Here is a 14,314-nt window from a genome sequence, read left to right as displayed (position 1 = left end):
AGGAGAGGAGAGGGAAGGGAGGAGGAGAGGAGAGGGAAGGGAGGAGGAGAGGAGAGGGAAGGGAGGAGAGGCAATGAAGGGCCGGGTAGATCTTTCCACAAAGAAATTGCAGGAACATTTGAAATAGCTGAGCTTCAGGATAGGGCAACTTAGCAGTATGTAGGGAAAATCTGACCACCAAACAATTTTAGTGTGTTTAGTTATATTTCTAGCAGAAGAAAGGAATGTATTTGGCAACTCCTTCTTAATGAGGAAAAATTTTTTCATCTGATCTAAGTATGGAGAATTGGAGAGCAGGATGCCCATAAACTATTTTGCTTTTTTGATTATTCATGACAAGAAGAGAATGGAGAGAAAAATATCAGATTTTTGAGTCTTTTCTGTGATGCTACATAAGCCTTCTCTATTTACATTTCTTATCTAAAGGAAAAAGGAGATCAAAATGCATATAACAAGAGGGAAATGGAAGATCATTTTAAAGTGGCTGGAATACGAACTCACTTGCACCTTTGCCTCAATATTGAATTTAACCCAGAAAACAACACTTGGGAATTTCTTTGATATAGAAAAGCTCTGTTTGTATTTCTTTTTTGTTGGTATTGTTTTAGTTAAGAAAAAAATAATATAGATTAAAAGACAAAAAATTACCTTGACAATCAGAAACCTTGCATTCTCTGCCCTCTAAGGAGAGGACAAAAAGGAGTAGATCTAAAAAGTAGTAGATCAAATTTAATTTAGACATTTGAAGATCATAAAATCTGGACCTTAATCCAAATCAATGGGACCTTAATTCAGTTTATAACTCTTACACTATCTCCTAGACAGTTTTCTCTTCTGCTAAATGGAGCTCTTACTACCTAGTTTATAGGATTGTTGTAAGGAATAGGCATAATTATAAAAAGATTGATATATAGCTGACATGAATCAATCAAATTATATCTGTTATTATTGTCCACAAGTTTCTACCTGAGAAAGGCATAAAATATTAATGTGCCCACTCTCTGGCTGTAAGTCAGGAATTTCCAAGAGCTCATCTATGTCCAACCAAGAAATAGTACTCCTGGATCTCTGTCACATTGTTAATATCAGGAAACATAGGAATTTGGAAAGGAATGGGTGGTACACAGCTAGGAAGAAATAGGTTAGGAAAGATGTAATCTCTTGCACACAACTCTCAAGCCTCCAGAAAACTAGGGAAACACAATGTCTCATCTATTCCAAATATCTTAATGTAATTTTAATCAAACGTTGGTAATGCTGAGATTTAAGGGGGCTGAAGCTGCCTGTTATTTACAATTTAGAATCATATGCAACCGTAATGTTTTCTGTAGTTTCCATAGCCCACGTTATGAAAATCTTAGAATAAAGTTGGATGCCGAAAATCTATGGAAATTTTAAAAGTCTATTCAGGAGACGTAAATCTTTTAAAAGTCACTTTGAGCCCAAATGGCTCTTTGATTTCATGATTACTCTTAAAAGTGGATGAGAGAATTTTGCCTTGCTGGATCTTTGTTTCCCATTCTGTAAAATGAAAATAAGAATGACTCTCTGGCTCTTACTTCGTTAAAAAAACTTTAGTAAATTTTCTTTTTGCAATGAGGATTAAAGATGATATTAAAGTCATGAAAATAAACCTCTCAGTTTTTCCACACCATAAATATATATACAGAAATTATGGTTTTGGAAGTAGGAATTAATAAAAAGATTGTGACAGACTTAAGAGCAATTTGACACCTCTGACTTCTCCTTTCTATTTTGTTATTTCATGGGAATGTATATCTAAAAACTCATGAGCTTTTTGTCCTGGTTCTGTATCCTGTTTAATTACAAAAGTGAAATAAATTGAGGAAGATGGGAAAGGGGAGGAAATTGGGATATGTATTTTAATAGGACATATCCATTGTAAACAAGGGTATGTTAATGGGCCTAAAAATGTTTAAGTGTATTTATAAAAAGATGTAGTCCATCCTGGCTAACAAGGTGAAACTCTGTCTCTACTAAAAATACAAAAAATTAGCCGGGCGTGGTGGCAGGCGCCTGTAGTCCCAGCTACTGGGGAGGCTGAGGCAGGAGAATGGCATGAACCCAGGAGGCGGAGCTTGCAGTGAGCCGAGATTGCGCCACTGCACTTCAGCCTGGGTGACAGAGAGAGACTCCATCACACACACACACACAAAAGATGTAGTGTAGTAATTTCATGGGCTCTGGTGTCAAGCAGTACTGGATTTGATTTCCAGCGCTGAGACAATGAGTAACCATTCTGGCACACAGTAAGAATTGCATAAATTGTAGCATTTAAAAAAAATCTGTTTTTCACTTTTACCATTTATGGCAGACTGCATATTCAAACCATAACCAAGCCAAAGGTATTCTCAGATACAAACTAAATGCTAGTCAGCCATTGGAAAAGAGTTCCCACACAGAAACAATAGTCAAATATAACAGAAAATTGGAGGAGGAGAGAGAAGAGTGAAACAACTCAGATCGGGTGACATTATCCAGCAGTTGTCCCTAAGTGGCAACAAAGAGAGAGGTTATAAGTGCCCGGTCACTATAAGTCCATGGCCAGCATGGGCATTTCCTTGTTTGTAGAGCTGCCTTATATCTCCTGGGTCTTTATGCATGGCTAGATTTCTTGCTGTTACTAGAAGTACTGGAGTGCTTTCAGTTAATCTCTTAAGATATATTTTCCCCTTCTTAACAATCTTTAATGGAAATTACAACAAAGTCTCACAAGAAAGCTAGTTTTCACGAGGTATCTAGCACCTGAAGGTTTGAAAGTTGAGAAAAGGTTCAGATAAAACTCCATTATTTCTTAGCTTTGCCCTTCACTAGAATTCCCTCAGCTTACCAAAGCCAGCTCAGACTAATACTCGAGTTTAACAAGCTGCAAGTGTAGCAGGCTCTTTGACTTTGCTAAAACTTGAAATATCACTGGTGTGGATCAGCACTCTTTGTAATCAACCAATTTTTTGCATTGGTTCTTTGTTACTCTAAATCAGCGCTGCTGACCAGAATCTCCAAATACTGTCCAGCAGGTTATGCACTTTACAACTCCAGGAGATGCCATTCACACAGACTGTAATGTAAATATTGACCCCCTGGAGTTGTGCAATAGGCCTGGCACTGCTGCTGCTATTTACAGAGTCTACATTTGGGACTGAAGATATTGTCGCAAATTTAAATTTGATTTCTAATTTCTTATTAATATATTTAAGAATGATATCTGTATTTAGAGTAAGACCTTTACATTATTAGTTTCAAAGAGATAAGGTGAAGCAAGGCTGGTTAGACAGCATGTTACATTAATTCCTTCCTTAGGCATTAATTGCAGGATTTTTTTTTTTAATTATTGACTTGGCTGTTGAAATATGAGCATAGTAGTGAAAATGCTGACATCCAATTTATTTGGCATATGGACTATCTTGGTAGAATATTCTCAGTATACTTGGTGTGGCTTCCAGTTTGTTCGCAGAAATAGTTTGATTAACCTATGATTTGAATTGGATAGGTTTGGAGACAATGGTTGTTTAAAGCATGTCTCCCTATAGTCAAATCTCTTTAAAAAAAAAAAAAAAAAAAACCTTCCACAGATCCATCTGGTTGCATTACAGAAGTCCTTGAGGAATGGCATACTTGTCAATACTGACATATAGGCATGAAGGAGGAGATAGCGTCAGACAGAAATCAACACACTGAGAAGTTAGAACAGAGAAACAGACTGAGGCTCCAGAAAAAATGTAACAATTACAACATTACTAATGTAGTTCATTCATTCATTATGTTTCACCGAGCACATGATATACATTAGATACTATGGAAGAGATTGATGAATGATGAATAAATGAGTTTCAATCTTAGATCTAGTGAATATCACATAGTCATTAAGCACACCAACTCTAGAGTCATGTCACCTAATTTTGAATCCACTACTTAGATGTATAATCTTGGCAACTTAAACTCTCTGAGCTTCAGTTTTCTTGACTACAAAATAAATGGAAATCATTAAAAGTAATTGCCTTACAAGGTTGTCATTAAAGTTAGGTGAAGTAATCCATGTAATGTGCTAAGCCTGGTACATATCTCTCAATAGCTATTATTACTATTCTAGTATTATAGTATTAACAATAATTAAGAAGCAGTATAGCAAAGCAGTTAAGTGCATGAGATCTGAAGCCAGAAAGATTTTGAATCTTAGCTCTACCAATTAATGCCACGTGACCCTGGAAAAGTAAAATATCTCTGGCTGCTACAGTTTCCAACTCAAGTCCTTATGATCATTAAGTTGGATGATACATTCAAAGTACTTCACAAAGTGCCTTACCCATAGTATGCACTCACCAAATGTTAGCTGTCATTATTATTAGAGATTGTATAAATGTTTCCTTTTATAATGGGTTGAACTGTGTCCCCCAAAGATATATGTCCAAGTTCTAATCAACCACTCCCCTGTAGCTGCTAATGTGACCCTATTTGGAAATGGGGTCTCTGCGGATGCAATTAAGAATCTCAAGGTGAGAATCCTGGATTGAGGGTAGGCCCTAAATCCAATGACTGATGTCCTTGTAAGGGAAATGAGAGAAAAGTTTGTTAATCAAAGACATAGGGAAGACAGCCACATGAAAAAGGAGAAAACTAGAGGTTTGCTACCACAAACCAAGCAATTCCAGGAACAAGCAGAAGGCAAAATTGTCAAGGAAGTTTTGTCCCCTAGATTCTTTAGAGGGAGTGCACCCCTACTGACACCCTAATTTCTGACTTGTGGTTTCCAGAAATATGAGAATAAATTTCTGGGTTTGTTATTGCTGTCATTGCGGCACCTCCAGAAACTAATAGACCTCCCATTACTTCATTTCCTATTGTTACAAAAAACTAACTAACATTGCCTTCTATTTGGAGAAAGCTACATTTAAATAGTAGAAAGATGACAAACTTTTTAGCACTATTTTGTATTTTTCAAGCCTGAGCTTTTGCAGATATTCCATTTGCTTCCTGTTAAGGACATTTGGAAGGCTCCTCTGCTTTAGACAAATGTACCTAAGAATTTTTATTCATCTATTCACAAATATGTAATATATGTAACTAACTTTTATTGAGTAGCTACTATATGTTAGACATTGCAGAAGAAGCAATGATGTATTTCTTATTATAAAGCAGATCACAGTCCAGCGGTTTGAGTGAGTGAGATTTTAGCAGTCAAACAGATAAGGATGCTGAGGACTTGGGAACTGTTTGTCTTAGAATCTTTGCAGGGTTCCACGGGATGCTGTGGATATTTTTAGAAAATACATATCACTGTGTCCCCTTGACAGACCTATTAGATGTTACCCAGGCATCTGTATGTTTTTACAACATAGCACCAGTTATTGGACTAAGGTTTGGGAATTGCCAGTCTAGTTCAACGCCAGTCCCTATGCAGAAATGTATCTATTTCTGTCAAGTGCTTTTTCACCTCTGTTTGAAGATTTCTAGTAACAGAATCTCGCCCTTTGTAAATCGACTGGGTCCGTTATTAACACAAAGTGCTGTATTAGAAAATTGCTCCATATATTGACCTGTAATCTAGCTTCTATTCACTTGCCATGATTTTTCTTTATGAAAAAACAATGAATAATCAGTCCCTAAACAGTGATATATAACATTTATAATCTGTTCCTTTTCTGAACCAAGCTATACACATTTACCCCCTCCAACTGTTACTTGTTTTGTATTCATTTCAAACCCTTCATATTCTTGGTCATTTTCCATAGTTTAAGGTCTAGTTTGCCTATATCCCCTTTCAAATTTGATCTCCATAATTAATTGTGAGACTCTATCAAATGAAGGATCTTGTGTGGTTGTACATAGAGTCTAGACTTATGTTAATGAAGCCTGTTTGTAGCAGCTTGCTTTTGTTTTGTTTTGTTTTGTTTTATGGCAGTCACAGCATCCTGTTGGCTCACATGGAACCGAAAGTCAAATAAAATCTCCAAGTCTTTTTTCACAAATACTGTTTACAAGCCAAAGCTCTGCTCATCTATTCTTTCTCAGCTGATTAATTAAACATTAAGAACAGAACTTCAAATGTATTCCTATTATGTTCAATTTTATTGGTTTTGGGTCATCTTTTCAATCTGTGGTAGTGAACTTTTGGGATCGTAATTCAGTCCTTTGATGTATTTGTTTTTTAAAAGACTTTTTAAATCTGAAAACCTGATAAGGATTTTCTTATTAAGTTACATAAGGAGATGCATAGCATGAGATTAAGAAAGTGGCCTCTAGAGTTAGATCTAGTTAAATCCAGCATCTGGGTCCCAGTATAGATACTTATTATTTCCATTGCCTTTGAGGATTACTTAAATGTCTAATTTCGGCTTCTTTATCTGTAAACTGAGGACAATAACATACTTGCTTCATAGTGTTACTATGTGAATTACATACATGTTATTAAGTAAACAAAATGTTTATAAAGTATTTAACATTATAAGCAGAAAAGTCATTTATTCATTGTTTTCAACAAACATTTATTGAATGACTGGTATTTTTTAGTCACTGTTCTCAATATAAGAGATAGTAAGTATACATTATTGAATAAGGCAGACAAAGACCGTTTCAGAACTTAAATTCTGAGGTAGAATAGCAAGAATAAAGATATAAGCAGGCCGGGCGTGGTAGCTCATGCCTGTAATCCCAGCCCTTGGTGGGGCCGAGGTGGGTGGATCACCTGAGGTCAGGAGTTCGAGACCAGCCTGGCCAACATGGTGAAACCTGGTCTCTACAGGTGCATCCCAGCAACTTGGGAGGCTGAGGAAGGAGAATTGCTTGAATCTGGGAGGCAGAGGTTGCAGTGAGCCGAGATTGTGCCACTGCACTCCAGCCTGGATGACAGAGTGAGACTCCATCTCAAAAAAAAAAAAGATATAAGCAAATGAGCAAATGAAATAATTTCAGAAAGTGGCAAATTCTATAAAAAATAGATAAAAGGGATAAAGGAGGATCAAGATGAGGAACATATTTAAAGAGGCATTATTTATGCTAAAATATGCGTGAGAGGATGGAATCACCTATGTCAACAAGTGAAAGAATAGTGATCGAGGCAGAGAGAGCAGCAAAGTCTCTGAGAGACTAACAGGATTGCGGTAGTCAAGGGACATAATGAAGACCAGTGTTGTTGAAATATTATAAACACGGAAAGGAGCAGTACAAGACGTCAGAGAGATAAGCAAGGGCTAGATCATTCAGAGCCCTTTATTGTGTGGTAAGATTATGAATTGTGTTATAAATGCAATGGGAAGCTACTGGAAGGTTTACATTACTGTTAAAGTTCACTCTGATTGCTGTGTGGAAAATAGATCATAGATAGCAAGAGTGGAATCACCAAGACCAGTTAGGATGAAAGTTCAGCAGACAGTGACTTGAACTATGGTGGTAGCAGTGTAAATTGAGAAAATAGGTAGAATCAGAATTAAGTTTTGGAATGATATTTGACAGAATTTGCTAATAGATTGAATGTGAGAGAGGAAGAAAAGAGAGGAAACAAGGATGACTACTTTGTGTTTAATAAGTGTTAGATAGTATTATTATCTGTAGACATACCTTGTTTTATTTTGCTTTATTGTGCTTCAAAGATATTGCATTATTTTTTACAAATTAAAGGTTTGTGGCAATCCTGTGTTGAGTAAGTCTATTAGTGTCACTTTTTTTAAACAGCACAATCTCACTTCATATTTCTGTCATATTTTGGTAATTCTCACAATCTTTTAAAGTTCTTGTTATTACTGTGTTTGTTATGGTGATTTGTGATCTGTGATCTTTGATGTCATTATTGTCATTGTTTTGGAGTGGCATGAAGTATGCCCATATAATATGGCCAACTTAATAGATAAATGTTGTGTGTGTTATATTTGCTCCACCAACCAGGCATTTCCCCACCTCTCTTTCCTCGGACCTCCCTATTTCCTTAGGCACAACAACACTGAAATGGGGCCAATCAATAACCCTACAATGCCCTCTAAGTATTCAAGTGAAGGAAAAGTCACACATCTGTCGCTTTAAATCAAAATCTGCAAATGATTTGGCTTAGTGTGGAAGGCAGGTCAAAAGCTGAGATAGGACAAATCTAGGCTTCTGTGCCAAACAGCAAGCCAAGTTATCAATTTAAGGGAAAAGTTTGTAGAGGAAATTAAGAGTGCTACTCCAGTGAACACACACATGACATGAAAGCAATACAGCCTTACTGCTGATATAAAGGAAGTTTAACTGGTCTGGGTAGAAGATCAAACTAGTCACAATATTACCTTAAGCCAAAGCCTAATGCTTTGAAAGACTCTAAGGCTCTTCAATTCTATGAAGACAGAGAGAGGTGAACAAGCTTCAGAAGAAAAGTTTGAAGCTAGCAGAGGTGGTTCATGAGGTTTCAGAAAAGAAGCCATTTCGGTAACATAAAAGCATGAGGTAAAGCAACAAGGACTGAGGTAGAAGCTACAAGTTATTTAGAAGATCTAGCTAAGATAACTGATGAAGGTGGCTACATTAAATGACTGATTTTTAATGTGGACAAACAGCCTCTATTTGAAGAAGATTCCATCTAGAAAGAAGTCAATGCCTGGCTTCAAAGGACAGGGTATCTTGTTAGAGACTATTGCAGCTGGTAGCTTTAAAGTGAAGCCATTGCTCATTTACTATTCTGTAAATCCTAAGGTTATTAAGAATTATATTAAATCTACTCTGCCTGTGCTCAATAAATGGGATAATGAAGACTGGATGATACTACATGTGTTTACAGCATGGTTTGATGAATATTTTAAGCCCACTGTTGAAACTTACTGCTAAGAAAAAAAGATTCCTTCCAAAATATTACTGCTCATTGACAACACACCTGGTCGCCCAAGACCCATGACGGAGAGGTACAAGGAGATTAATGTTGTTTTCATGCTTACTAACACAACTTTCATTCTACAGCCCAAGGATCAAGAAATAATATTGACTTTCATGGCTTATTATTTAAGAAATACATTTCACAAGGCCATAGCTGCCATAGATAGTGATTCTTCTGCTGGATCTGGGCAAAGTACATTGAAAATCTTCCAGAAAGGACTCACCATTCTAGATGCCATTAAGAACCTCATGATTAAGGGGAGTATGTCAAAATATCAACATTAATAAAAGTTTGGAAAAAAGTTTGTTCCAATCCTTATGGATGACTTTGAGAGGAATCTGAATATGTGACTGAATTGCTGCAATCTCATGATGCAACTTGAATGAATAAGAAGTTCCTTCTTATGGATAAACAAAGAAAGTTCTTTTTTGAGATGGAATATTCTACTGGTGAAGTTTGTTAAAACAATAACAAAGGATTTAGAATATTACCTAACTTAGTTGATACGGCAGTGGCATAGTTTGAGAGGACTGATTCTAATTTTGAAAGAAAATCTACTGTGAATATAATGTTATCAAACAGTATCACATGCTACAGAGAAATCTTTCATAAAAGAAACAGTCAATTGATGTGGATAACGTCATTGTTGCCTTACTTTTTTAATATTTAATTTAAGTCCAGTGATGCATGTGCAGGTTTGTTATATAGGTAAACTTGTGTCATGGGGGTTTGTTGTACAGATTATTTCATCACCCAGGTATTAAGCCTAGTTATTAGTTATTCTTTCTGATCTCTCTTCTCCCATCCTCCATACTTTGATAGGCCATGTGTTCTCATCATTTAGCTTCCACATATAAGCGAGAACATACAGTATTTGGTTCTCCGTGCATGTGTCAGTTTGCTAAGGATAATGGCCTACATCTCCGTCTGTGTCCCTGCAAAGGACATAGTCTCATTTATTTTGATGGCTATATAGTATTTCATAGTGTATATAAACCACATTTTCTTTATTCAGTCTGTCATTGATGGGCTTTTTGGTGGATTCCATGTCTTTGCTATGGTGAACAGTGTTGCAATGAACATACACGTGCATGTGTCTTTATAATAGATTGATTTATATTCCTTTTGGTATATACTCAGTAATTATATTTGCTGGGTTGAGTGGTATTTCTGTTTTTAGGTGTTTGAGGAATCGCCACACTGTCTTCCACAATGGTTGAACTAATTTACACTCCCACTAACAGGGTATAAGTGTTCCTTTTTCTCTGAAACCTTGCCAGCATCTGTTTTTTTTTTTTTTTTTTGACTTTTTAATAATAGCCATTCTGACTGATGCGAGATGGTATCTCATTGTGGCTTTGATTTGCATTTCTGTAATGATCAGTGATGTTAAGCATTTTTTCATAGGATTTGTTGGCCAAATGTATGTTTTCTTTCGAAAAGTGTCTGTTTGTGTCCTTTGCCTACTTTTTTATGGGCTTTTTTTCTTGTAAATTTTGTTAAGTTCCTTATAGATGCTGGGTATTAAACCTTCGCTGGATACATAGTGTGCAAAATTTTTCTCCTATTCTGTAGGTTTTCTGTTTACTCTGTTGATAGTTTCCTTTGCTGTGTAGAGCTCTTTAGTTTAATTAGATCCCATTTGTCAATTTTTGCTTTTGTTGCAATTACTTTTGGCATCTTTGTCATGAAATCTTTGTTCCTATATCCGGAATGATATTGCCTAGCTTGTCTTCCAGGGTTTTATATTTGTGTTTTACACTTAAGTGTTTAATCTATCTGGAGTTAAGTTTTGTATATGGTATAAGGAAGGGGTTCTGGTTTCAACCTTATGCATATGGCAAACTGGTAATCCCAGCACCATCTATTGAATAGAGAATCCTTTCCCCATTGCTAGTTTTTGTCAACTTTGTTGAAGATCTGAAGGATGTAGGTGTGCAGCATTATTTCTGGGTTCTCTATTCTGTTTCATTGATCTATGTGTCTTTGTACCAGTAGCATGCTGTTTTGATTACTGTAGCCATGTAGTACAGTTTGAAGTTGAATAGCATGATGCCTCCAGGTTTGTTCTTTTAGCTTAAGACAGCCTTGCCTATTTGGGCCCTTTTTGGTTTCATTTAATTTAAAAATAGTTTGTTCTAATTCTATGAAGCATCTCAATGGTAGTGTAATAGAAATAGCATTGAATCTATAAATTGGTTTGTACAGTATGGTCATTTTTACAATATTGATTCTTCCTATCCATGAAAATGAAATGTTTTTCCATTTATGTCAACTCTGATTTTTTTTTAGCATTCTTTTTAGTTCTCCTTGTAGATACTTTTCACCTCAATTAGCTGAATTCCTAGGTACTTTATTCTTTTTGTGGCAACTGTGAATGGGAGTTTGTACCTGATTTGGCTTGTGGCTTGACTGTTTTGATGTATAGGAATGCTAGTGATTTTTGCACATTGATTTTGTATCCTGAGACTTTGCTGAGGTTTTTTATGGGCTTAAGAAGCTTTTGAGCTGAGACGATGAGGTTTTCTAGATATAGGATTATGTCATCTGCAAACAGGGATAGCTTGCCTTCCTCTCTCACTATTTGGATGCCTTTATTTCTTTCTCTTGCATAATTGCACTGGCCAGAACTTGCAACACTATGTTGAATATGATTGGTGAGAGTGGGGATCCTTGTCTTTTCCCAGCTTTCAAGGGAAATGCCTCCAGCTTTTGTCTATTCAGTATTATATTGGCTATGGGTTTGTCATAGATGGTTCTTATTATTTTGAGGTATGTTCCTTCAATACCTAGTTTATTGATAGTTTTTAACATAAATGTGTGTCAAATTCTATTGATAGCCTTTTCTGCATCACTGAGATAATATGTGGTTTTGTCTTTAGTTCTGTTTATGTGATGAATCACACTTACTGATTTGCATATGTTGAACCAATCTCATATTCTAGGAATAAAGCCTATATGATCATGGTATATAGTCTTTTTGATATGTTGCTCAATTTGGTTTACCAGTATTTTGCCGACAATTTTTGCATCAGTATTCATTAAAGATATTGGTCTGAAGTTTTCTTTTTTGTTTTATCTTTGCCAGGTTTTGGTATCAGGATGATGGTGGCCTCATAGAATGAGTTAGGGAGGACTCCCTCCACTTTAATTTTTTGAAATAGTTTCTGTAGGAGGGGTACCAGGTCTTCTTCATACACCTGGTAGAATTCAGCTGTGCATCGGTCTGTTTCTGGTGGATCTACCATTCTGGGGTCTAGAGGATGGTGGCGCTCTTCTCACAGCTCCACTAGGCAGTGCCCCACTAGGGACTCTGTGTGGGGGCTCCAACCCCACATTTCCCTTCTGCACTGCCTTAGCGGAGGTTCTCCGTGAGGGCCCTACCCCTGCAGCAAACTTTTACCTGGGCATCCAGGAGTTTCCATACATCTTCTAAAATTGAAGTGGAGGTTCCCAAACCTCAATTCAGGATGTGAGACTTGTCTTGTGTCAGATGAGACTTTGGACTGTGGAATTTTTCTCCTAATAGTGAATAAGTCTCAAGAGATTTGACGGGTTTATCAGGGGTTTCCGCTTTTGCTTCTTCCTAATTTTCTCTGGCTGCTGCCATGTAAGAAGTGCCTTTTGCCTCCTGCCTTGATTCTGAAGCCTCCCCAGCCTTGTAGAACTGTAAGTCCAATTAAACCTCTTTTTCTTCGCAGTCTTGGGTCTGTCTTTGTCAGCAGTGTGAAAAGGAACTAATACACTGGTTATTTTGCAGAACTATTTATGTGGTTGCTTTAAGGTCTCACTGGTCTGTGTACTTCAGTATGTCTTTATAGTAGTTGCTGGTAATGGTCTTTTTTCCCCCCATATTTAGTGCTTCTTTCAGGAGCTTTTGTGAGACAGGTCTGGTGGTAACAGTTTCCTTCAGCATTTGCTTGTCTGAAAAGGACCTTATTTCTCCTTCACTTATGAAGTTTATTTTGGCTGAATATAAACTTTTGGGTCGGAATTTTTTTTTTTTTTTTAAGAATGTTGGATATTGGTTCCCACTCTCTTCTGGTTTGTATGGTCTCAGCTGATAGGTCCACTCTCAGTCTGATGAGCTTCTCTTTGTAGATGACTTGACCTCTCTAGCTACCTTTATCATTTTTTCTTTCATTTCTACCTTGAAGAATCTGATGATTATATGACTTTGGGATGATCTTTCTGTGAAGTACCTTACTTGGGTTGTCTTCATTTCTTGAATTTGAATGTTAGCCTCTCTAGCTAGGTTGGGGAAGTTCTCATGGATGATATCTGGAAATATGTTTTCAAAGTTTATTCTATTCTCCTCATCTGTTTCAGGGACACTAATGAGTTTTAGATTCAGTCTCTCTTTACATAATCCCATATTTCTTGGAGATTTTGTTCATCCCTTTTTATTCTTTTTTTTTTCTCTTGTTTTCTCTCTGTCTTATTTCACAAAGCCAGTCTTCGAGCTCTCAGATTCTTTCTTCTGCTTGGTCTATTCTGCTATTAATATTTGTGATTGCATTATAAAATTGGTGTAGTGTGTCAATTATGTTCTTTTCTGTACTCTCTATTTTGTCTATCAGCTCCTTCATTGTGTCATCATGATTTTTAGCTTCCTTGCCTTGGGTTTCAGTATACTCCCATAGCTCGTTATCTTCATTTCTATCCATATTCTGAATTCTGTTTCTGTCATTTCAGCATCTTATCCCAGTTCAGACCCCTTGCTGGAAAGATGATACTGTCATTTAGAGGAAGGAAGGCACTCTAACTTTTTGAGTTTTCAGCATTCTTGCACTGATAATTTCTCATGTTTGTGGGTTTATCTGCCTACAATCTTTGAGGGTCCTGACCTTTGGATGGGTTTTCTGGTTTTCTTTTATCCTATTTGATGACCTTGGGGATGTGATTGTGGTATAAGGTCGATTCAGCTGACTGGCTTTGTTTTTGGGAGATTTTAGCAGGCCAAAACTCAGCTCCCAACTCCTGGACTGCGTCCTCTAACCCTTGGGGACTTGTATTGGGCTCCAACATTTTTCTCTGGCTCCTTAAGGTTTAGAATCCACTACACTGTGAGCACCAAAGTGCAGCAGCTGTGGCAGAGTGCTAGCAGGTGCTGGGGTTCCTGCCACCTTGTGGGCACACACCATAGTGGTGGAGGCATTGCCTTATTTTTACAAATCGCCACAGCCTCCTCAACCTTCAGCAACCACCACACTGATCAGTCAGCAGCCATTAACATGAAGGCAAAAACTTTCACCAGCAAAAAGATTAGGACTCATTGAAAGCTCAGATAATTATTAGCAATTTTTAGGCCGGGCGCGGTGGCTCACGCTTGTAATCCCAGCACTTTGGGAGGCCGAGACGGGGTTTCACCGTGGTCTCGATCTCCTGACCTCGTGATCCGCCCGCCTCGGCCTCCCAAAGTGCTGGGATTACAAGCGTGAGCCACCGCGCCCGGCC

Source organism: Hylobates moloch, unplaced genomic scaffold (assembly GCF_009828535.3).
Source record: "Hylobates moloch isolate HMO894 unplaced genomic scaffold, HMol_V3 SCAFFOLD_7, whole genome shotgun sequence".
NCBI lineage: Eukaryota > Metazoa > Chordata > Mammalia > Primates > Hylobatidae > Hylobates > Hylobates moloch.
This window is presented reverse-complemented; position numbering follows the sequence as displayed.